At 43.1% G+C, this 10652-nt stretch overlaps 1 protein-coding gene across 5 annotated transcripts in view; it reads right to left on the reverse strand.

Annotated features, from left to right (window-relative positions):
* Window positions 1-10652, reverse strand: part of Slc8a3 (solute carrier family 8 member A3) — a 133003-nt gene that overhangs the window by 120254 nt on the left and 2097 nt on the right. The gene's annotated exons all lie outside the window — the stretch shown is intronic.

The raw sequence follows: 10652 nt of genomic DNA on the forward strand, positions 1-10652 counted from the left end.
AGCCATCTCTCCAGCCCCGGGAAGGTACACATTTAAGTGAGATCAGCACAGCAGTGGAAGAGCCAGGCTTGGAGTTTAGACTCCCAGAGAGAAGGCAGAATATAAAGACTAAGCCAAAGGATGGTGGTTGGAAGAGAAGGCCAATACAAGGTCAAGGACAGTCTTCATTCTGGATTTACCAAAAGCCTGTTGGATTGAGTCCATTTTGTAAGAAACTTTTCTTTGTCGATTTAAGCTCAGACACTATGCTAGTGACTGGGATACAACCATTAATGAATATAATTCACATCAAGCCTTAAAGAATGTATCTTCTGATGAAGGATGGAGATAAACAAAGATAAGTATAATTGATTATAACCATGTCCTGGGAAGTCATTGCTCTGCTCGGAACACACAGGTAAGTGGCTCTATGGTGGAAATGTGGTGGATGGCTGAAGTACTGTAGAGCTTTAAAGTAATGTGGATAACCTCACAGCAACACAGGGAGCAATAGTCCATAGTCCTTCCTTCTCTGATCTCATGTGTCATCTTTGAACTTCTCTTGACCTTCTCACACTTTAATGTCACCTAACTGTTTGATGATGTTGGAAACCTGTAATCTTCAAGGAGATACCACACACAAGAAAAGAAAATCTATGGATAGAGCAGAGCTTCTGTCTCCTCATACTACATATGAACCATGAACTTGAAAGGGACAATAAAACAATGATCACATGCATCCATTAAGAACATATTTAATGCCTGGAAGTGTGCTAGGAACATTTGCTTCTTCTGTTTAACACCTCACTGTGCCACAATGAGACAGGCATTATTCTGTGTTTTAGAAATGAAGATATGGGGGCTCTGTGGTTTGAAAACTCACCAGAGATCCATTAGCCAAGTCAGTGCCACATCTGAGCTTTTAAACTTAGCACGTCGAATGCAGAGTCTGTTTCTGAGCTCCAGGGAGTGAGAGGATGGTGGACTAGCAACCTGGGTCTCAAGACACTCTGCTTCTTCCAAGAGGTGTCCCCTAATGATGCCCTGCTCTACTTTTAAAAAATGTCTTATTTGCCTTGTTAAGACTTGATTAGCACAGAAGCATGTCTACACTGTCGTGAGATTATCTGTGTATGGGCATCATAATGTCTACATTTTTCTAAAATGAGGAATTGCAACTCAACTCAGAGAAGATTTTGTTGTTTAACTTTTTTTAAAAAGTGGGTGGGGTTTTTTGTGTGTATGAGTGTTTTGTCTACATGTGTATATGTGCATTACGTGCATGAAGTGCCTATGAAGGCCAGAAGAGGGCGTCAGATTCCTTGTTGCTGGAATGACAGACAGTTCTGAGCTGCCATGTCGGTGCTGGAAACCAGATCCTCACAAAAGTGGCAAGTGCTATTAATTACTGAGCAATTCATCCATCCTGTTCTCAGTGAAAATCTACTAATCTGGGATAAAATGTTGAACTTTGACAACCTTTGCCACTATAAGAGTCCATGATTCAAAGATACACTATAATTTATTAAACTCATAAAATCCAGATAATCTGGGGCACTGCCAATTCCAAGAACAGTCCAGAGACCTGGGGGGGGGGGAGTGGGGCCTTTGCTTAGGTTAAGTCTGCTTTCCTGTTAATGAATCTACATCTTCACATAGTCCTCCCACAACTGCAGAGCATAATTTAAGTGATTCTACGTTCTAGAGATGTCCGTGCATCAGAATATCTTTTGAGATCTGAAAAGTGTAGGAATATAGATTCAACCTCAGCTCTACATTTAGGCTTCCTAGAAGTAGAGCCTAGATTTTTGTATTTTTATAAAGTTCCTTCATTGATCTTTGAGATACTGCTAAGTCTGAGAGTCTTAAGAAAGAAAACCAGAAGAAGTGTGTTTAAAAAGATTTTCATAAGAAAATTTTAAGAAAGAAAAATATATGTATCACAAGGATTTCGACCTTGTGGGAGATCTTCTTGGACCAGGAGGACTTCCATTGCATCATGAGTTGATCTACAAGTAAATTACAATAAAGTCTTGCTGTAAAGTAGGCAAGCATCTGATCCTCATGGACTCCTATTTGCTTTCATGCTTTGACGAGGACAGTGTTCTCCATCTACATAAGGATATTTTCCTTTTGCTGCTTTCTCTAAACTTGCCATTTTATACTTTTACTGAAGATATATACAGATAGAGTTCTCTTATCTTCATAGGAAAGGGATGCTGCTCATTTGTTTACAGAAAAATGTATTTCTAGTTACATTTCCTTTCAGAGATAACAACACAGACCATCTCTTAATTCTGTGATCTTTTGGTCTACGCATTCACTCACAAACTCATCCTTGTACGCAGCTTAGTGGTGTGATACAGGTTGGCTTATTGTGAGAAAATTAAACCTTTGTTCTAAATTTATTTTTCCCCACCTACAAACTAAAAAAAAAAAGTAAATTCTAAGAGGGCTTAGGGATTTTTATATGAGATTACTGTAACCACATTGCCTAAATTAATGTCTAGCATATAGTAGATGCTTAGTATAGATTTATTGAATGGATGTGCAAAAAACTTAGTAAGCATCATATCCAATGATTTCCCCAACCCTTGGCAATGTTCAACTGGAGGTTGGAGAACCATCTGTCAGGGATTCTGTGAGCAAGGATTTCCAAATTTGAGAAATATGAACAAAAATATAGTCCTCCTTGAGAAGCACACATTGCGTTGGAGCAAAGTGACAGAAAACTGAATAATTAGGACAAAGCAAGTACTATACTTGGGAGTACATACAATCATGTGTCAAGAAAGTTTGAAGAAGAAAGGGTTAGAATGGCATGGGATCACCGGGACCAGTTCCATGATCCAGCTAACATTGTATCTATGATTTGAAAACTGAATGGGAGACAGCTAGGCGAAAGCCAGCATACTGTCAACATGGGTAGTGGGACACTCATGCCAGAAAGGTGTGGAAGCTTGAATAAGCACTGTGCCTTTAGAGAAAGGCAGACACTATGAAAACAGCCATGGAAGTAGGTGGGGTATCTCTGGAATCCTTGAACGCCTGGCCAAAAAATTTGGGCATCACCTAGGAGAATATGAGAAGCAATATAGGCGGCAAGTTTTTTAATCAAAAGAGAGATAGGATTAGTGTTTTCTTTTAGACAAGCAGTCTGCAGTGGTAGCAGCATGGACAACTCCATGGATGGACAAAACCAAGGCCTACTGGAAGCAGAGGCCAGTTTAGACTCTCTCAGCACTAGGCAGGAGAGGGAGGAGAACCAGATGCTGAGGAAGACATAGGTTTCAGAGCAACCTAAGTAGAATCAGTCTAAGCTAGAGAACAGTGCCAACAAGGTGACAGGGAAAGAAAGGAATGAAGCAGGAAGCTCATCACATCAACATCTTCTCCATCAACACTGGTCCAGCATTGCTTCTTCTGGCTCAGAGATCCAGGCCTCAAGAAACAGAAGCTAGAGGGATCAGCATGAAGGCATCCAGGTCACACGCCTGCTGAACTTAGGGCCTTATGGAACACTGGACAAATAAGAGCAGCAGGAGTTCTCAGCTCTCCAGGAAGAAGGCAGGAAGTCCTTGGAACTGAACCAAGACACAAGTATTCTCCTCAGTCTAAAAGAGGTGAAGGGCTGTTTGTTGATTCAATAACCCAGATATGATAAGCCTTGGAGGCTCACTGATAGGAGAGTGCCTGTCCCCATCCTCAACGAGCTAACAGAAGTTTACACTAGATCAGTATCTAAATTCAAGCAAAAGGTCCAGGGACTTAAAAAAAAAAATTATTGGAGACATCAGAGAAGGGGTGGGGTTGGACATCCCCTGTCTGTCAAAAATAAGAATGTAGTTCATACAGAAGGAACTAAATCTATGGAATATATCCCTCCTAGGAAGTAGTGCTAGGAGGAATTTTTTTTTAAATACAAAATGTTAAGATTAACTTAAAGCCAAGTCTGAGTACAAGAAAGCTTTATTCTGGTTATTGATTCATGGGTAGTAGGTGGTAGTGATTTGGGTATCTGTTGAGTATTCATTGTGTGCCCATCAAACTTGAAGATTCTTTGAAGATCATGCTGCCTGCATGTGTTCTCTGATATACTGGGTACAAACATGTGTCCCACTCTGGTCTAATCTCTATCCAGTGAGAATCACCATGTGTCACACTCTGGTCTAACCTCTATCCAGTGAGAATTACCATGTGTCACACTCTGGTCTAACCTCTATCCAGTGAGAATCACCATGTGTCACACTCTGGTCTAACCTCTATCCAGCGAGAATTACATACTTTGCTTTGCCTACTGTAACAGAATGACCACTGCCAATCTTGTCCGATCCCTTATAATCTGCTTCCCACAAAATAAGGTGATTTTTTTTCCCTGAGACAGGGTCTTCCTGTTTAGCCCACACTGGCCTTGGACTTCCTATCTAGTTTCAGTCTCCTGGTGCTGGGATTATAGACTACTGCTACCAAAACCGACCAGACATGTCTTTGTACAATATCTACTGCAGAGATCAAGCCATCCATTGCATCCCTATGCTTCTGAAGACTCATTCCTCTTCTAACTCTGAATTTTCTGACTTTACCGCCTGTTGATATAATTTAAACTCCAGTAAGATAAGGTTATCTAATGTTTCTTTAAAAGCTAACTATGGATCTAACTGTGGACATATCCACATATGTCACTTCTTTCACTTCATTCATGTCTCAGATGCCACCTTCCTTGCCAGGATCTCCCCATTCATCCTATCTGAAGGTAGCCCTTCTCCTGGACTCTTTGTCATATCACATTTCATATCTTTCACAGCACGTATCAGATTCTGAACACGTTGCTGGTTTTGTCAGTTTGTTTGTTGGCTTATCAAGGAATAAAAATTCTATTTGGACAAGGAATGTGCCCTCTCCATTCACCACAGTGCATCAATCTGGCATAAGGAGAGCTCAGTAAGTATTTATTGAATGAATGAATAAATGAATGAATGACTATAGTATTAAGTGATTCAGAAACCATGTATATTGGAGGGGATAGCCAATGCTCCTCCAAAAACACTAGGAGAACCAATAGAACCACGTGGTTTTGGAGCATAATCTAAGTTCAAATCAACACAGTTCCCCTTCTGAACTCTAGCCCTCTCTCCTGCATCTCCTTCTAGAGTATGTGATAATGACTACCAATATTTATACAGCATCATTTATTCAACAAAGGTTTAGCCAGTTGATGTGCCAAGAGTTTACAAAGGCTTCCTCCCTTGAACGATCTTGCTTTAGCTTTCTTGTGAGGGTGATCACACAGATGAAGAACACAGCTGACTGCGTTCAGTCAACTGCCAAGGTTTCTACACCAGTAAGTATGGAACCCGAAACTAGACCTTCCTCCTCTGACTACATAAGTCTCCTTGCACCAGGCCTGAAGGAATACATCAGATGAGGAAGGGCCAAGAAAAAGCCATCCCTGAGCTGGAAGGATATTGGGATAGAGGATAGACGTGTGAGAAACATAGCACAGCCTAGAGCAGACGTTGCTTTCCTTCCTGCCCCTGGATATTTCAGAGAGTCCACTTCCAGACTCTAGTGTTGATGTCACTCATGGAAAGAGTGCTGACATCCTTCTGACTCTTGGCTGAGTGGCACAGGGGGTGCTGGAAAACACATATGTTTTTAGACTATTCTCCTAAAGCTTGGTTCATCTTAATGCCATTTCATTTAGCTGAAGTTTTAAAATGTTGAAATATGGAATTCAATCATATCATTGTCTAAATGAGAAACAAATGGAGTCTGACAAACACTCAGGGTCATCTTTCTGAGATATAGTTGGGGGCTTCTCTCATACAGTCAACTCTAGTGGTGTGGGGGCCTCCCTTTCACAAGGAGCAACTTCTTTTTTTTTTTTTTTTTTTTTTTTTTGATTTTTCGAGACAGGGTTTCTCTGTATAGCTCTGGCTGTCCTGGAACTCACTCTGTAGACCAGGCTGGCCTCGAACTCAGAAATCCGCCTGCCTCTGCCTCCCAAGTGCTGGGATTAAAGGCGTGCGCCACCACGCCCAGCAAGGAGCAACTTCTATTAGCTGTGTCTTTGAAGCTGTGCTCTTGGTCTTAAATCCTTTCATGATTTCCTTTAAGTTCACCCCCTACCCCTGCCCTTTAGTTCCTTCTGAGAAGCAAAAAGGCACAGGCACAAGGTGGTTCTTCCAAGGAGTATGGTGATGTAGGTAATGTGGGCGGAGCTTATGGAAGGCCCCCAAAGCACTGTGTTTGTACCAGATTCTTAATAGTTTAAGTAGATTTTAATGTGTTCCCTGCCTTAGGGGGAAAGAAGTGTTGAGGTTGAAACAGGATGGTTGGAGCATTTGGGGGCCTAGAACACTGCCAGCCAGTTTGAGAAAGCCCTAAAGTTTTAAAATAGAAGGCAACTATGGACTGCATACCAAGGACGATCAGCTAAGGTTCACTGAGTATATTCAATTCCTAAAACTGATGGACATCCTGTTGTAGGAAATGCAATAGGAGCTGGTAATAAGGCATAGGTACAGGGAACTAAAGGCACAGGCTCTAGGAACATCCTGGCCACCAAGGGCAGACTGTCCAGAAGTGATGAAGAAAAGGAAAACTGGGAAGGGGCAGATTCTTTGAGCAGAAGTGGATGAGAGACCATAGGAGAGCTCCACCCACCAGGAGTCCAGCAAGAACACTTCTAAGGAGCTAATGGTCAATGCTATCTGTTGGAGGTGAGTATGGGGTGAGAGAACCAATGTTCTCTATAATTTGGAGGGTGAGAGTTCCTAGAGTAAAAGGTGGAGAAAGGTGGGAAGTGATGAGCAATTAGGAGACAAGGAAATAGAATAATGACCACGCTGTTTCAATCATTTAATAAAGGTAAGGAAAAAGGATGGTGGGGAGGGGAAAGGGGACAGGTAACACTGCGTTTAGAGAGGGGTTTGTGGAGAGACGGGATTCTGTGTTAAAGGAGCAATATATTCCAGATAAGAGAAGGTGTCCAGTTTAGGAAGATCATGGCTGCTATCAGGGAAAGAGATGGGGGAAGGGTGGGAGTTCCTGGTCCTGAGAGTAGTGACAGGGAAGAAAGAGGAACTGAGTGGAACAGAGTCGATGCAGAGAAGGAGTGCTGACTACATCACAGTCTTCTCCTTTCTACAGGACACCTACACTGTCTCCTCTCAAGGGATTCAGAAAGTACCACCTGGAAGCCAGGGTAGAATTAGCTTCTAGTCCTACTTCCGGATGCAGTCCTTACATGACCTGGCATTTTTGTGTACCCAGGACCACCTTACTTGTAAATCCTAGTGGCATGTATCTCCTTGGCCTGTTCCACACTCCGTCAAGGATGAAATGAAGTAGTTTTTTCTTAGTGGGTGTGACTCTATGAACACTAGCTAAGTATCCAGGATCCTACAATTTGATTTATCCACTCTCCATACAGTTCTTTAAAATCTATCTTCATACACATGTGAATTTTTAAATCTATAAGTCTTGCTCCATGGTCTCTACAGATTTACTATAAATGTAAATCTTTCTCATTCTCCTTTTATATCCTCAAAGACCTCCCCGTTTCTCATAGTTCTGGGTTTGTTTTGTTCTGTGTTCAGGAAGTGTGTCTTATACATCTACAGCCATTTCTTCCTTATGAGGCTTCTCTGCCCAGGGCTGGGTTTACAATGTCTATTCAAGACACATGAACATATGAACTGTCTAACATAAACCAACCTTATTAAAGAAAAGTAGTGGATCATCTTCCTTGAAAGAACATCGTAGAGCCAGAGAGAGCCACTAGGGACTAGGCTCATAACCCAAAGTACCAGAACAATCAAGTCTGTATGTGAAAACAGAGAGAGGAACCCCTTTCTCCACGAGCCCACTTGGGGATCTACAGAAACTTCCTGTTGGCTCTACATTCCAGTTTCCGCCAGTTTCTGCATATTATATAAAAGAACAATTTGATCAGGCTGGAGAGATGGCTCAGCAGCGGTTAAGAGCACTGACTGCTCTTCTGGAGGTCCTGAGTTCAATTCTCAGCAACCANATGGTGGCTCACAGCCATTTGTAAAGGGATCTTGTGCCCTCTTCTGGTGTGTCTGGAAATAGCTACAGTGTACTCATATATATAAAATAAATCTTTAAAAGAAAGAAAAAAAGAAAGAAAGAAAGAAAGAAAAAGAACAATTTGATCCTTCACTTCTGGAGTTAAAACCTTCCTAATGCCTCACTGGAAAAAATGTCATACAATTCCTTAGCATGAAGTGCAAGCCCTTACAGTTTGACCCTACCCCTTTCTCTTCTCCCAGCTCTCAGCAAAGCTAACCTGAACCCATCCTTCCTTTTTGACTTAGCTGTTCCCTGAGCCTCAAGACCCGGAGGCGAGGTGATCATTTCTATTTACTTCCACTGATCTGCCATTGCCACTCATGGGGCAGAAATCACTTTACACAGTAATTGCCTAAGCACTGCTTGGTTGTGGCTGCTAGAATGTATGTTTATGAGGAAAGGAGCCATTTTATTTTGCTTGCTTCGGTACCTAGCTCTTGTCTGGCAGAGTAGATGCTGGCTGGTTGCTTGCTTGCTTAATAAATGTCTCCCCAAGAAAACAAGTGAAGGCTCTCTCTTTTGGAGAAAATATTTCACCCTCTAGGCAAAACAATGTGGCTTGAGTGAGAAGAATTTTCCCTCTCTACTTATCAAACTTAGTAATGTGAAGAGAAATCAAGACGGTGATGTCTTCCAAATCCTGATTGTGGGCAATGGATGAACCACGCAGGGTGGGAAGCAGTACCATCTATGCCTATGGACAATACCCATCACTATGACCAGAGATTACACACACACACACACACACACACACACACACACACACAACCACACACAACCACAAGCTGTTCTGTACAGGAACAGAGGATGGCTGTGGTAAGTGAATCTGGCTGTCAGCTAATGGAGGGGGGCCCAGTGTGAAGGGACTTTATTTTTGGAGTACTACAGATTAAATAAACACCCTAACCAGATGCTTCACCATTGAGCGACAACCTTGGCTTTCTGCCCCTCCCCCAACACCAATTGTTGTGGTTGTTGTTGTTGTCAATGATGAGATCTCACTAGATTGCCCAGACAGGCTTTGAATTTATAATCCTCCTGCTGAGATTACAGACTTATGCTGCCAGACATGGCTTGATTTTACAAATAGAACAAAGCCAACAGCAACAAAACAGAGTTGGTTTGAGAAAACTCTCCCTTCTCCTACTGGGAGTAGAAGATATCCCAGGTGGGGAAGATGTAACAAATCCGGCTGATTCCATTAGTTTAACCAAACAATTTCCAAGTGCCTGCTCTATGCTGGCTGGGGACACGTGGATAGGCCCTGGGGATATAGTGTGGATAAAGGTAAGCCTTCTTTCTCTCTTCCTGGAGTTCATTGTCTAGAGCTGCGCTTCCCCTCCCGGACACCCCCTCCCCCATCGCTCTCAGACACATCCGTACAATTCAGTTCCATTTTAGATCACTTCAAAGTTGTGGGTTCAGATTAAGGGTGTAGGAAATAAGGAAATCTAGCCTGGTCGGAGAAGGAATGGAAAGCTTTCTTGGGTAAGGAATGTTAGAGCTGGTGGGGGAAGAACTATAAAAATTCCATGGGAAGGGTCTTGCACCATGGCCTTCTGGTCTTCAAGTAAAGAAAGAATCTCTACAATCAAGTCCCAGTTATGCAGGCTCTGCTCAGGCTCCTTAAACACACACACACACACACACACACACACACACACACACTGATAGTTCATATATTTAAAGAGACGTGTGATGCAATGCAGACCCATGGTGACCAGTCCCCATCCAGTCACCCAAATCTCTGGTCATTAACCATCCTCTTTTGCAACACTGCAAGGCCTGACTGTAAGGGCAGCTTTCTCTTGAAGTTAGATGAGCCTGCCAAAGGCTGCCAGCAGGGTGGGAAGGTGGGGAGAAGGACCCCCTCCCGGGAGGTCACTGGCCCCTACTTAGTGAACTGATCCCACCACCACCACCACTTCAGGGAGAGCATGGCACAGCCGCTATATTTGTAAACCCGAGGTAAACAAGAGCACAGCTCAAGTGGATGGGGCACAACAGCTGTAGAAGATTAATCACAGGAGCTGCTGCAAGTCACCAGGTCGCTGGAGGCCTGCAGGCTTCCCTTTGGGTACCCCACCAGAAGACCGGATGTGTTCCCATTGTGTATCCACAGCCCTCCCCCTTTGGAGGTTTCTTGACCACCCAGGAGCTGGGCACCTGGTGCCCAGCTGCAGCCTACAGCTCTGATAAATTGCACCCAATTTCAATCTTTCTGCCTGGGAAACCTTAGCACCAAACATTCAGATGCTTGTTTATTAATTGCCAAAAGAGAAAGAGAAAGAGAGGGAGGATGGGAGACAAGCAATGAGTGAGGAAATTTACAGCACTGCATTAAAGGCGTTTGTTCTATCCCCCCCCCCCCCGTTAAAAATAAAACACAACGAATGAAAAAGAAAAACTACCTCCTCCCCTGAAACCCCTCTAGCAAATCCTTTTCATCCTCTGCCCCAGTGTGGCTCAGGTCCTCAGGGCAGGTCAGTCAGGGCCTGCAGAAGCAGCCTGGCCTTTAAAAGAGGGCTCCTGACTGCGTGTGTGTGTGTGTGTGTGTGTGTGTGTGTGTGTGTGTG

The sequence above is a fragment of the Mus pahari genome, chromosome 7 (genome assembly GCF_900095145.1).
Source record: "Mus pahari chromosome 7, PAHARI_EIJ_v1.1, whole genome shotgun sequence".
Lineage (NCBI taxonomy): Eukaryota > Metazoa > Chordata > Mammalia > Rodentia > Muridae > Mus > Mus pahari.